Source organism: Somniosus microcephalus, chromosome 8 (genome assembly GCF_052327205.1).
Source record: "Somniosus microcephalus isolate GS21.2 chromosome 8, FLI_Smic_1.0, whole genome shotgun sequence".
NCBI classification, from domain to species: Eukaryota; Metazoa; Chordata; class Chondrichthyes; order Squaliformes; family Somniosidae; genus Somniosus; species Somniosus microcephalus.
Window position 1 is genome coordinate 76,192,486 of NC_140994.1, and position 14,997 is coordinate 76,207,482.

The following is a 14,997-nucleotide window of genomic DNA, read 5'->3' on the forward strand; positions in this document are numbered from 1 at the left end:
GCGAATGTGGACATGGAAGTGGGAACTCCACTCAAAGCGCTCCCACTTCCCACCCGTTGCACGCCCCTCCCCCACCCTTCAGCCTCGTCTCCTGATGGCTGAGTCTGCCTCTGCACAGGTGCTGGTGGAGCAGACTTTGACGGGGCCCTCAGGGGCTCAAAAACCCAGAGGATGGAGGGCAAACAGTCAGGGCAGGGATCTGAGCAGTCTGCCTCTACCTCTGCTCAAGCCACATGGGATGCACCATGTAGAAGTGGTAGGAAGCCTAAGTTGAAGAAATTGTAATTCACCAAGGGTATGCACATGGGTGTTTGAGAAAATGTTATGTTGTTGTTTCCTTTTTCTTATTATGCCACATAAAATGTAATGATTTGCACCACTTCCACATCTTGCCCATTATTACATCCCAAGGGCCAACTCGCCCTTTTATTTGTTTCATGATGAATGTCAATACATGATGGGATCCATTGGGGGGATGTGCAATGGGTGGATGAGTTGTTGAATGACTGTTCAGTTCAAAGGGAGGGTGTGGGGGGTTGGTGCTGGTGGTGGGAGTGGACTGCAGGATTTCATTTGTTATGTTTCACACTAGGTGAACCTTCGCGATATTAGAGCATCACGCAGGCAGCAATTATGTGGCTGGTCTGACGATGGTTGCCCCATCTTCATCCTCCTGCACCTCCTCCTCTATGTTCTCCTTATCTGAAAATGAGCAATGCCCCCCTTCGTCCCCCTCTACCTGCCTCCTGTGGACCTCTCTCCTGTGCATCTCCTTCCTGTGCACCTCTCTCCTGTGGACCTCTCTCCTGTGGACCTCTCTCCTGTGGACCTCTCTCCTGTGCACCTCTCTCCTGTGGACCTCTCTCCTGTGCACCTCTCTCCTGTGGACCTCTCTCCTGTGGACCTCTCTCCTGTGCATCTCCTTCCTGTGCACCTCTCTCCTGTGGACCTCTCTCCTGTGGACCTCTCTCCTGTGGACCTCTCTCCTGTGCATCTCCTTCCTGTGGACCTCTCTCCTGTGCACCTCTCTCCTGTGGACCACTCTCCTGTGGACCACTCTCCTGTGGACCACTCTCCTGTGGACCACTCTCCTGTGGACCACACTCCTGTGGACCACACTCCTGTGGGCCTCTCTCCTGTGGGCCTCTCTCCTGTGGACCACTCTCCTGTGGACCACACTCCTGTGGACCACACTCCTGCAGGCCTCTCTCCTGTGGACCTCTCTCCTGTGGACCTTCCTCCTGTGGACCTCTCTCCTGTGGACCTCTCTCCTGTGGACCTTCCTCCTGTGCACCTCTCTCCTGTGCAACTCTCTCCTGTGCACCTCCCTCCTGTGCACCTCCCTCCTGTGGACCGTTCTCCTGTGGACCTCTCTCCTGTGGACCTCTCTCCTGTGGACCTCCCTCCTGTGCACCTCCCTCCTGTGCACCTCCCTCCCTCCTGTGCACCTCCCTCCTGTGCACCTCCCTCCTGTGGACCTCTGTCCTGTGCACCTCCCTCCTTTAGACCTCCCTCCTGTGGACCTCTCTCCTGTGGACCTCTCTCCTGTGCACCTCCCTCCTGTGCACCTCCCTCCTGTGGACATGCTGATTCCATCACAGCACGTCGTCGCTGCCGTGGATGGTGATGGTCTTCCTCTTCTGATGTGCTGTGAAACACGTCCAAAGCCCCTCCCAGCCTGATCTTGTCAATTTGAAATCCTCAAAAGGTTGAAAAAAGCTGCTTTCACACAAGCCGCCCTGCCAGACATTTGCCAGAGGGAACTGAGACAGCAGCTGCAATAAGTGAGCTTTTGTTCAGATGGGACAATGAGATGTTTAAATACCCACCTGAACTGCTGCTCAAACTCGCCTCCATTTCCCTGGTCAATTTCCTGAGCCCCAGGAAACATGAGCTGCTCAAGTTAAATTTGGAGCCAAGTTAAAAATAATTTTTAAATAAGCTCATGGCCTACAGAGCAGCAGTGATACCCGCCCTGCTGTATGCCTCAGAGACATGGACCATGTACAGCAGGCACCTCAAAGCACTGGAGAGGTACCACCAACACTGCCTCCGCAAGATCCAGCAAAGCCATTGGCAGGATAGGCGCACCAACGTCCGTGTTCTTGCTCAGTCCAACATCCCCAGCATCGAAGCTTTGACCACGCTCGATCAGCTCCAATGGACGGGCCACATCATCCGCATGCCCGATACATGACTCCCAAAACAAGCACTCTACTCGGAGCTCCGGCACGGCAAGAGAGCCCCAGGTGGGCAGAGGAAACGCTTCAAGGACACCCTCAAAGCCTCCTTGAAAAAGTGTAACATCCCCACCGACACCTGGGAATCCCTGGGCCAAGGCCGCACAAAGTGGAGGAGAAGCATCCGGGAAGGCGCTGAACACCTTGAGTCTCTTCGCCTGGAGCAAGCGGAAGCCAAGCGCAAGGAGCGCACGTCAACCCAAGCACCCCACCCACCCGGCCCTTCAACCACCGTCTGCCCCACCTGTGACAGAGACTGTAGGTCCCGCATTGGACTCATCAGTCACCTGAGAACTCATTTTTAGTGTGGAAGCAAGTCATCCTCGGTTCCGAGGGACTGCCTAAGAAGAAGAAGAGAAGAATTGCATCAACAAGTACCCGCCCACATTCAATTAGGAAATCCCCGACTTCAACGAGTAGGCTTCTCGCCGGCATCCAAACGCGCCTCTGTTAAACCTGGAAGTGGGTGTGTTGGAGCTGGCTTGCTCTCCCACTCTCAACATCAATCATTTTTACCGCCGACCTGCTCCCAACCCACCCATTTTGGGGGGTTAAAATTCCCCCCAAAGTGTAGTGCAACTATATAGTCAGTGATTGGAATTAGTAAAACTATTTTTTTTCAGTCAGGTAGATTGCGCATACATAATTTTCGTTTTCTTCACTTGAGCAAAATGTTTAGTCATAATGGATTCCTGTAAAACACACAGAGGGTTATTTTGGCCAAAGGGTGAAAACAGGCGCTAAATGAATGCTGTGCTAATAAGACACGCCTGTTTGAAAGTCTGGATTAAGCACACAATTTTAGTCCTAATTGCTGATTGCCATAATTTGAATATGCGTGGAGGCGCTAAACCAGACATCTGCAGATTTAGCACTCAAGCGCTGATTAGACGCAATTTTCGTGGAGCAGTATATGTGGGCTGCTCGCACCTATTTCCAGTGAAGGTGTGGAGTGCTCTGGCTGGTACACAGCAGCACGTTGTAGGATGGCACAGGGACTGAAGGAGAGGGCGCACGGGTTCTCGGCCGCGGCACTGATGGTCCTGGTGGAGGAGGTCCAGAGGAGGAGGGATGTCCTGCAGCCGCAGTGGGGGTATATTTATAAACTCAGGGATATACCTGTTTATACACTGTATGAATGGAACCGCGTTTATGTGTTCAACCATAAATGTATTTTGATGCTTTGGCAACATAAGATGTACCTTATCATGCCAATAAAGCGATTTGTATTGTATTATTATTGTATTGGAAGGACACCACCTCACCCTCCTTGTCCTCCTGTCCCTCTCTCCTGCAGCAGCTGATGCTGCTCTGCCTGGCCTCCTGTCCGCCTCCCATTCCTCATCCAGACCAAAGGAAGCACCTAGCAAGGTGCCCATGACCAAAGCACTCCCTTTCTCATGGTGCCTCCTATAAGGCATCCAATAAAGTAGAGTAGCCGAGCACTTAATCTTTTTAGGTGAAGTCCTCTGAGAATTTCCGGAATAAATGATGCTGGAGTATTGGTGAAGTCTTGACAAAGTGTCCCAGAAAGTCTCCCAATGTATTTCAAAGGTCCTCTTCACATCTCCAGCAGGAAGAGAACTATTCAAGAAAGGAGGGAGAGAGAAAACAGGGAACTACAAGCCAGTTAGCCTGACAGCAGTCATTGGGTAAATGCTGTAATCCATTGTTAAGGAAGTGGTATCAGGGCATTTAGAAAATCATAACATGATTAGACAGAGTCAACATGGTTTTATGAAAGAGAAATCATGTTTGACAAATTTATTTGAGTTTTTTGAGTATGTAACTAGCAGGGTAGCTGAAGGGGAAACAGTGAATGTAGTATATTTGGATTTCCAAAAGGCATTCGATAAGGTGCCACATAAAAGGTTATTACACAAGATAAGGGCTCATTGGGTTGGGGGTAATATAGTAGCATGGATAGAGGATTGGTTAATGGACAGAAAACAGAGAGTAGGGATAAACAGGTCTTTTTCAGGTGGGCAGGCTGTAACTAGTGGGGTGCCACAAGGATCAGTGCTGGGGCCTCAGCTATTTACAATCTATATTAATGATCAAGATGAAGGGACCAAGTGTTATATATCCAAGATTGCTGATGATGCAAAGCTAGGTGGGACAGTAAGCTGTGATGAGAATACAAAGGGGGAGAAATTTGGTATCGCCCCGTTCAGGGCGCAATTATCGGCTGGGAACAAAGTTTAGCGTCTGGCGCTAATTATCGCCTCCGACTGCAATCTTGGCTTCTATCGCCCCCTGGAGGTGATTGGAGCATTAAATCAGGTGCTATACACCTCTCTTAAGGCGCTAATGCCGAGGACCGAGGTGCTACCTCAGAGCGCTGGTGAAGCTCATGTGATGTCAATCAGCAATGGAACACAGACACACTGGCGCCGGCCAGTTCTTAAAGGGAAGGGTTGATCTTGCTCTCCATCCACATCCGGCTCATTGCAGCCTTGAATCTTAGCCTGGAGAGACCTCTACATCAATTCTACTGGAAAGAACAATGGAGAGGCCCAGGGAAAGAGCTCAGAGTGCAGCCCCCATAGTCTCTTCTAAATCAATGCAAGGAAGGTCAAATCAAAATGAACCTGCAAAGTGCTGCTCAGTACCCAAAACTTCTTCACACAGCGTTGAATCTCTCCAGACGTCTCTCTCTCTCTCTTAGAATGTGTGGTGCAAAAATGTCATCGACAAAAAAGGCAGGAAGCGGTCGCCTTTAAATAGCGCACTCCCAGTCCCTTCCCGACTGCAAAGCGCTCCCTTCACCCTGTCGTTGCTAGCGGCAGGCGGTAAGGCAGGGGGCGCCACTCAATATCCGGTCCGGGGCGTTGCACACTCGACTGACGTCATGATCTGCGGGCGCAGGAGATCGTTGTCGGTAGTGTTTAGCGTCGCCACAAAATGTCTGGTCAATTTCGCGAGTGGCGCAAACATCGCTGCGCCTGGGCGCTAGTTGCTTTGTGCCCCATTAGCGCCCTCTTAGGGTGCTAACGGGAGGTGCAAAACAACCAAATTTTCCCCCCAAATGCTCTGCAAAGGAATATAGATAGACTAAGTGAGTGGGCAGTAAGGTGGCAGATGGAGTATAATGTAAGGAAATGTGAGGTAATTCACTTTGGTAGGAAGAATATAAAAACAGAATATTTTTAAAATGGTGAGTAACTTTCAAATGCTGGTGTCCAGAGAGATTTGGGTGTCCTCGTGCAAGAAACACAGAAAGTTAACATAGAAACATAGAAGATAGGAGCTGGAGTAGGCCATTCGGCCCTTCGAGCCTGCTCCGCCATTCAATGTGATCATGGCTGATCATCCAAACTCAGTACCCTGTCCCCGCCTTTTCCCCATATCCCTTGATCCCTTCAGCCTCAAGAAACATATCCAACTCTTTCTTGAATATATTTAATGAACTGGCCTCCACCGCCCTCTGTGGCAGAGAATTCCACAGGTTCACCACTCTCTGGGTGAAGAAATTCCTCCTCATTTCAGTCCTAAATGGCTTACCCCTTATCCTTAGACTATGACCCCTGGTTCTGGACTCCCCGGCCATCAGAAACATCCTTCCTGCATCTAGTCTGTCCAGACCTGACAGAATTTTATAGGTTTCGATGAGATCCCCTCTCAATCTTCTAAACTCCAGTGAGTATAAGCCCAATCGACACAATCTCTCCTCATACGTCATTCCTGCCATCTCAGGTATCAGCCTGGTGAATCTTCGCTGCACTCCCTCCATGGCAAGAACGTCCTTCCTCAGGTATGGTGACCAAAACTGCACACAATACTCAAGGTGCGGTCTCACCAAGGCCCTGTACAACTGTAGCAAGACATCCTTGTTCCTGTACTCGAACCCTCTTGCTACGAAGGCCAACATACCATTTGCCTTCTTAACCGCCTGCTGCGCCTGCATGCTTACCTTCAGCGACTGGTGCACAAGGACACCCAGGTCTCTTTGCACTTCCCCTTCTCCCAATATGCTGTACCATACAGGTACAGCAAGCAATAAGGAAGGCAAATGGCATGTTGGCCTTTAATGCAAGGGGGTTGGAGTATAAGAGTAAGGAAGTCTTGTTACAATTGGACAGGGCCTTGGTGAGACCACACCTGGAGTGTTATGCACAGTTTTGATCTCCTTATCTAAGGAAGAATATACTTACCTTGGAGGCGGTGCAACGAAGGTTGACTAGACTGATTCCTGGGATGAGAGGGCTGTCCTATGATGAGACATTGTGTAGAATGGGGCTATACTCTCTGGAGTTTAGAAGAATGAAAGGTGATCTCATTGAAAGATACAAGATTCTGAAGGGGATAGGCATGGTAGATGCTGAGAGGTTGTTTCCCCTGGCTGAGTGTCTAGAACTAGGGGGCATAGTCTCAGGATAAGGGATAGATCATTTAAGACTGAGATGAGGAGCAATTTCGTCACTCAGAGGGTTGTGAATCTTTAGAATTCTCTGCTCTAGAGGGCTGTGGATGCTGAGTCTTTGAGTATATTCAAGGCTGAGATAGATAGATTTTTGGACTCTAAGGGAATCAAGGAATATGGAGATTGGGCAGGAAACTGGAGTTTTTTTTTATTCGTTCATTGGATGTGGGCATCGCTGGCAAAGCCAACATTTATTGCCCATCCCTAGTTGCCCTTGAGAAGGCGGGGGTGAGTCGCATTCTTGAACCGCTGCAGTCCGTGTGGTGAAGGTACTCCCACAGTGCTGATAGGGACAGAATTCCAGGATTTTGATCCAGCAATGATGAAGGAATGGCGATATACTTCCAAGTCAGGATTATTGTTTTTTATTCGTTCATGGGATGTGGGCATCACTAGCAAGGCCAGCATTTATTGCCCATCCCTAGTTGCCCTTGAGAAGATGGTGGTGAGCCACCTTCTTGAACCGCTGCAGTCCGTGTGGTGAAGGTACTCCCACAGTGCTGTTAGGGTGGGTGTTCCAGGATTTTGACCCAGTGACGATGAAGGAACGGCGATATACTTCCAAATCAGGATGGTGTGTGACTTGGAGGGGAACTTGGAGGTGGTGGTGTTCCCATGCGCCTGCTGCCCTTGTCCTTCTAGGTAGTAGAGGTTGCGCGTCTGGGAGGTGCTGCTGATGAAGCCTTGGCGAGTTGTTGCAGTGTATCTTGTAGATGGTACACACTGCAGCCATGGTACACCGGTGGTGGAGGGAGTGAATGTTTAAGGTGGTAGATGGGGTGCCAATCAAGTGGGCTGCTTTGTCTTGGAAGGCGTCGAGCTTCTTGAGTGTTGTTGGAGCTGCACTCATCCAGGCAAGTGGAGAGTACTCCATCACACTCCTGACTTGTGCTTTGTAGATGGTGGAAAGGCTTTGGGGAGTCGAGATGTGAGACACTCACCGGAGAAGATCAGTCTCTGACCTGCTCTTGTAGCCACAGTATTTATGTGGCTGGTACAGTTAAGTTCGTGGTCAATGGTGACCCCAGGAGATTGATGGTGGGGGATTTGGCGATGGTAATGCCGTTGAATGTCAAGGGGCGGTGGTTAGACGGTGTGTTTTTGGAGATAGTCATTGCCTGCCACTTGTGTGGCACGAATGTTACCTGCCACTTATCAGCCCAAGCCTGAATGTCGTCCAGGTCTTGCTGCATGCGGGCATGGACTGCTTCATTATCTGAGGAGTTGCGAATGGCACTGAGCACGCTGCAGTCATCAGCAAACATTCCCATTTCTGACCTTATGATGGAGGGAAGGTCATTGATGAAGCAGCTGAAATGGTTGGGCTTAGAACACTGCCCTGAGGAACTCCTGCAGCGATGTCCTGGGGCTGTGACGATTGACCTCCAACCACCACAACCATCTTCCTTTGTGCTAAGTATGACTCCAGCCAGTGGAGCGTTTTCCCCCCGATTCCCATTGACTTCAGTTTTACTAGGGCTGCTTGATGCCACACTCGGTCAAATGCTGCCTTGATGTCAAGGGCAGTCACTCTCACCTCACCTCTGGAATTCAGCTCTTTTGTCCATGTTTGTACCAAGGCTGTAATGAAGTCTGGAGCTGAGTGGTCTTGGCGGAACCCAAACTGGGTATCAGTGAGAAGGTTATTGGTGAGTAAGTGCTGCTTGATAGCACTGTTGACGACACTTTCCATCACTTTGCTGATGATTGAGAGTAGACTAATGGGGTGGTAATTGGTCAGATTGGATTTGTCCTGCATTTTGTGGACAGGACATACCTGGGCAGTTTTCCACATTGTCGGATAGAATGACAGTGTTGTAGCTGTACTGGAACAGCTTGGCTAGAGGCGCGGCTAATTCTGGAGCACAAGTCTTCAGCACGACAGTTGGGATGTTGTCGGGGCCCACAGCCTTTGCTGTATCCAGTGCACTCGGCCGTTTCTTGATATCACGTAGAGTGAATTGAATTGGCTGAAGACTGGCTTCTGTGGTGCTGGGGACCTCAGAAGGAGGCCAATATGGATCATCCACTCGGCACTTCTGGCTGAAGATGGTTGCAAATGCTTCAGCTTTGTTCTTTGCACTCACGTGCTGGGCTCCACCATCATTGAGAATGGGGATATTCATGGAGTCTCCCCCTCCTGTAAGTTGTTTAATTGTCAGCCACCATTCACGACTGGATGTGGCAGGACTGCAGAGCTTTGATCTGAGCCATTGATTGTGGGATCGCTTAGCTTTGTCAATAGCATACTGCTTCCGCTTTTTAGCATGCATGTAGTCCTGTGTTGCAGCTTCCCCAGGTTGGCACTGCATTTTTAGGTATGCCTGGTGCTGCACCTGGCATGCTCTTCTACACTCCTTATTGAACCAGTGTTGGTCCCCTGGCTTGATGTAATGGTAGAGTGAGGGATATGCTGGGCCATGAGGCTACAGATTGTGGTGGAATACAATTCTGCTGCTGCTGATGGCCCACAGTGCCTCATGAATGCCCAGTTTTGAGCTGCAAGATCTGTTCTGAATCTATCCCATTTAGCACGGTGGTAGTGCCACACAACATGATGGAGGGTGTCTTCAGTGTGAAGATGGGACCTCACCTCCACAATGACTATGCGATGGTCACTGCTACCAATGCTGTCATGGGCAGATGCATCTGCGACAGGTAGATTGGTGAGGACAAGGTCAAATAGGTTTTTCCCTTGTGTTGGTACTCTCACCACCTGTTGCAGGCCCTTCAGGACTCGGCCAGCTCGGTCAGTAGTGGTGCTACCGAGCCATTCTTGATGATGGACATTGAAGTCCCCCACCCAGAGTACATTCTGTGCCCTTGCTACTCTCCGTGCTTCTTCCAAGTGGTCTTCAACATGGAGGAGTACTGATTCATCAGCTGAGGGAGGGCGGTAGGTGATAATCTGCAGGAGGTTTCCTTGCTCATGCTTGGCCTGAAGCCATGAGACTTCATGGGGTCCGGAGTCAATGTTGTGGACTCCCAGGGCCACTCCTTCCTGACTGTATACCATGTGCCGCCACCCCTGGTGGGTCTGTCTTGCCGGTGGGACAGGACATACCCAGGGATGGTGATGGAGGAGTTTGGGACATTGGCTGAAAGGTATGATTCATGATTCTGTGAGTATGACAGGTTGTTGCTCGACTAGTCTATGGGACAGTTCTCCCAATTTCGGCACAAGTCCGCAGATGTTGGTGAGGAAGACTTTGCAGGGTTGACTGTGCTGGGTGTGCAATTGTCGTGTCCGTAGCCAGTGCCGAGGTCGATGCCGAGTGGTCCGTCCAGTTTTATTCTTATTGTTTTTCGTAGCGTTTTTTACAACTGAGTGGCTTACTCGGCCATTTCAGAGGGCAGTTAAGAGTCAACCACATTGCTGTGGGTCTGGAGTCACATATAGGCCAGACCAGGTAAGGATGGCAGATTTCCTTCCCTAAAGGACATTAGTGAACCAGATGGGTTTTTACAACAATCCAATAGTTTTATGGTCACCATTACTGATACTAGCTTTTTATTTAATTAACTGAATTTAAATTCCCCAGCTGCCGTGGTGGGATTTGAACTCACGTCTCCGGATCATTAGTGCAGTAACATAACCACTGTGCTACCATAGTTGAGGTCGATTATCAGCCATGATCTCATTGAATGGCGGAGCAGGCTCGAGGGGCCATATGGCCAACTCCTGCTCCTAGTTCTTATGTTCTTATGAAATAGCGAGTATACCTTTAAGTAGCACTTGAAATCTACGTCTACGCTGTGTTTACTCCCAAACAGCTGGTCATTGTTAGCAGAGGGCGTTAAAACATGCGCTAACCACCAAAATGCCGTGATGCCTCTTTAATTAGCACTAACGGGCATTTTAAGTGGCAATCAGCCCTTTAACGAGCCTCCAGGCGGCCTCTCCTAGCACAGGCTTCAACTCCTTTACCAAGATGGCGTCTTGCACTAACCAAGGCGTTTCAGCTGAAGACCCCCCATCTTGGCCACCTCAGAGGTTCTTTAGCGCCTGAATGCGCTGCCGAGAGTTGCCCCCACATTCTTTACTCTCGTCCGTTTTCTGCTTGTTGCTCAAAATCTGGCACCACATGATGGACAGACAGTACACATAGCAAACAAACATTCTCGCTGAGCACCCAGAGTTTGGCTTACTGGTGAGGACTGCTGCAACTGATTTATTTTAAATTATCAAACCTACACCCTTGAAAAATTGTTAAGAATAACTCAACTGTTTTCATTTTGCTATACAAAAGGTTTTCATTTCCCTGGTCAAAACAGGAATTTGAGTCCATACGAGCTAAAAGGACAATTTAAAGTCTCCCCTCCTGCCTGGTGAGAACCGTGCGAGTGGGAGCGTAAGATGGCAGAGGGATGGGGGTTTGTGTTGTGTTCCTGACACGGTCCAGCCCTGCCCCAACCATTTTCACTTGCCTGAATTCAGGCATGGGAAGGCCCCCATCCCTGAAGGAGCAGGGGCTTCATTTAAATGGAAGTGTTGTGTCTAAATTACATCATCGGAGCACGCACGCCATGTTAACCACAAGTCTGACTGTAGCCCGTACATTCTCCAACCCGCCAGCGAACGCACCGGGGATCCAGGCCACAGAAGGCCTGGGTAAGCAGTCTTTTTAAAATTTCCTGTGGGCCAGGAGAAGGAGTGCTCCTGGTGACCTTGGCCTTTCCTGATCGTGAACATGCCGACCCAAGCACCGCCCCCAACACCCTCTCAATCTGTACTTACCATGCTGGGGTCAGTTTCCATGGGTCTCCAACAGCGGCCTGCTCCACCCCAATTGCCCAGCAAGTTTGACTCAAGCCCGCCGGTGATCACGTTATTCCTGCTGGCGGGATTCAGCGAGGCCTGGGAGTCAAATGAGGTCTGGGAGGTAAAGATTTCCCGGACCTCATGCCCGCTTTGATCGCACCCCCCCCCGCTCCCCACACACACTCGATTCCAATCCTGAGTTCAAATCAGCCCTTCAGTTTCTGTTCTAAAGTGACCTTATTGTATATATATATATATAGATATTATTATAGATATATAATACAGAAGAAAAAAGAAAATGTTGTAATAAATCTCTTTAATCCAATTGTTTTGCAAGTTTGGTTTGCGATCGGGGAAGTTGCTTTGGATAAGGATCTTAAAAGGATGCTAAAATCTGAACTTCTATCACACTCCCAGCAGACCTCCCCCGGCATTGGCTGTAATGTTGAGCTGCTAACCTGGCCTGTGCCTTTAAGGTCACTACTCCATGTCAGCAAATCCAACTAATTTCAGCTACATATAAACTGCTGAGGTTAATCAAAGGGTACTTGTGACTTGTTTATAAATATCAGACTCCAGGTCAATGACTAGCTTCTTTTAAAAAAAGAGAGATTGCTTTGCATCTATAACCAAGTGTGACCTCTGATGTGTGATCAACGCTTATTAGATGTAGGTCCTTTTATACACTAATAAATCTCCGGTGACATTGTACACAGTTGAAATGTGAGTGTATTTTAATGGAGATCAGTAATAATGAATGGTTGTCTTTTGATATCAGCTGTCCCTCCAGATGTTGTTCATAAGTGGGAAATAAAATGATACTCATGGAGACACCCACACATGTGTATCGACAATGTGATATCTGCCTGTTCCAGTAGTTCAGATGCATGAACAATAACACATGGTAGTCGGCTGGATATTTTAATTAAATCATTTTCAGTGTCTGACCAATAAATTATATCTAATTTTTTCCCTCAGCAGATAGCTTGGAGTCCACCAAAACATTTGCACAGCAACAGCATGTATTATAAAATAACACAGCAGCCATTTGAAAGTGATAAAAGAGGTGGGAGAGGTAATAGCCTGGAATCATGGAGAGGTGGTATTTTAATTAAATTAACTGTTTTTCCCTCTGCAGATCACTTGGAGACGACCAAAAACACATGCACAGCAGTAAAAACCAGCATAAAGGAACACAGCAACCAGATGAAGTCAAGAGCTGGAAAACATGGTAACCTAAAATAAGATGACTCACATGTGGTCAGGCAGGTGTTTTTACTAATTACTTTGAGCCTTTGTGGTGGCAATCAGCACTAAAATGTGAAAAGAATAAAAGAAAGGGTCGTTAAGTTATCAACAAAATAAATAGCTGTATTGATTTCTTCTGATGGGTTGAACAGTGATGGTGGTTGAGGAAAGACTTGGGGAATTGGGAATAAGGGAACCAAGGTAACATGGTCAGAGTCTGCCAATCAGAAGTAAATAAATCTCATGCCACTCGGAACTGGGAGTACCAGGCTACAATTGTGAGCTGAATTAAAGAAAGGATTAATTTTGAGTAAGTTTTGAAGAGAGAGGTCGGACGTGACAGAAAAATTACAGGAAGTGCACACTATATGCAAGATTTTTTTAATATACCACTCATGAATCTCCCATGGTATTGCTTGTGGTGAGTCAGAAGATACACAGTTTCATCTCATGTAATGTATTACACATTCTGAGAGCGATTGAACTATTGGTGATTGAATAAATTAAAATGCATTTATATTAAAGTGTACTGTGGGACTGTTAGTGATATTTCCAGGCTCAAATTCCTTGATTGTGGGCATACCTACACATCATGGATAAGATTTCCTACAATATTTTGTTGTAACTGAGGCAGGTGAAGTTAGAAAATGGGTTGGGAATGCATGCTGCCAAGCTCCCTGGCCATTTTTAAGTGACCAATTTCACACAGGCAAGGCCGAAGAGCAAATAATTGACATACCCGCATATGGACAGATGTGTTGTGAATAGATGCAAAAGAGCAAAGTACATCCTCCGATGTGTTTGCCCATCATGCCCACCATAGCAATGCTGGTTGCCGGGGATGCCCGTTGGTCTCTGTCATCTAGCATTGCTATGACGGTGGGAAGCAGGTTACATTTTCACCAGCAACAGCCTGAGCCAATCAATGGCACAGAAATCGATGACACAACAATGACTTGCATTTATATAGCACCTTTGACATAGCAAAACTTCCCAAGGCGCTTCACAGAAGCATTATCAAACACCAAGCACATAAGGAGATATTGGGACACGTAACCAAATACTTGGTCAAAAAGATAGGCTGTCAGGGACGTCTTAAAGGAAGAGGGCGAGACAAAGAGGTTTAGGGAGGGAATTCCAGGGATGAGGGCCTGGGTAACTGAAGGCAGAGCTGCCAATGGTGGAGCAATTAAAATCGGGGATGCGCAAGAGGCCAGAATTGGAGGAGCACAGAGATCTCGAAGGGTTGTACAGCTGGAGAAGGTTACAGAGATAGGGCGGGGTGAGGGCATGGAGGGATTTGAAAACAAGAATGAGAATTTTAAAATTGAGACATTGCCAGTTTAGGTCAGCGAGCACAGAATTGGAGGAGCGCAGGGATCTCAGAGGGTTGTAGGACTGGAGGAGGTTACAGAAATAGGGAGGGGTGAGGCCATGCAGGAATTTGAAAATAAGAATTTTAAAACTGAGGTGTTGCCGGACCAGTTCCCAGTTTAGGTCAGCGAGCAAAGGGGTGATGGGTAAAATGGGACTTGGTGTAAGTTAGGATACAGGCAGCAGAGTTTTGGACAAATTCAAGCTTATGAAAGGTGGAAGATGGGAGGCCGGCCAGGAGAGTGTTGGAATAGTCAAGTCTAGAGGTAGCAAAGGCATGGATGAGGGTTTCAGCAGCAGATGAGCTGAGGCAGGATTGGAGATTAGCATGTTACAAAGGTGGAAGTAGGCGGTCTTGGTGATGGAGCAGATATGTGGTCGGAAGCTCATCTCAGGGTCAAATAGGACACCAAAGTTGCGACCGTTATCGTTCAGCCAAAGACAATAATGAGGGAGAGGGATGGAGTCAGTGGCTAGGGAACGAAGCTTGTGGCGGGAAGACAATGGCCGTAATTTTCTGGAGGAAAGCGGGTTAGTGGGCTCCAATGCGGTCGGGAAACCCAGGAGGCCAGGTTTCCCGCAGGCCCTGCCGACTTTAACGGCAGGGCCTAATTTGCATATGAGGCCTTAGTTTCCCGCCCACAGCCAGCCAGATCGGGTTGGGGAAAGCATCGGGATCGGGGCTGTGGTGGGGGTGGGTGGGGGGTAGATGTCCGGGGATCAGAGCCGGGGAAAGCATCAGGGAAGCGAGGACCGGGCATCCGAGTCAGGGAAAGGATCGGGGGGAGGGGGGCAGACGATCGGTGGGAGAGGGTCGGGCAGAGATGGTGGCCAGATGACTGCGGTGGGTGAAGAGTAGATCGGGGCCAGCCACCGGAGGTTCATGGATGGCCTCAACATTATCGTTGAGGGGGGGAGGCCTGGGGGGAGATCTGGGGGGTAATCGGAGG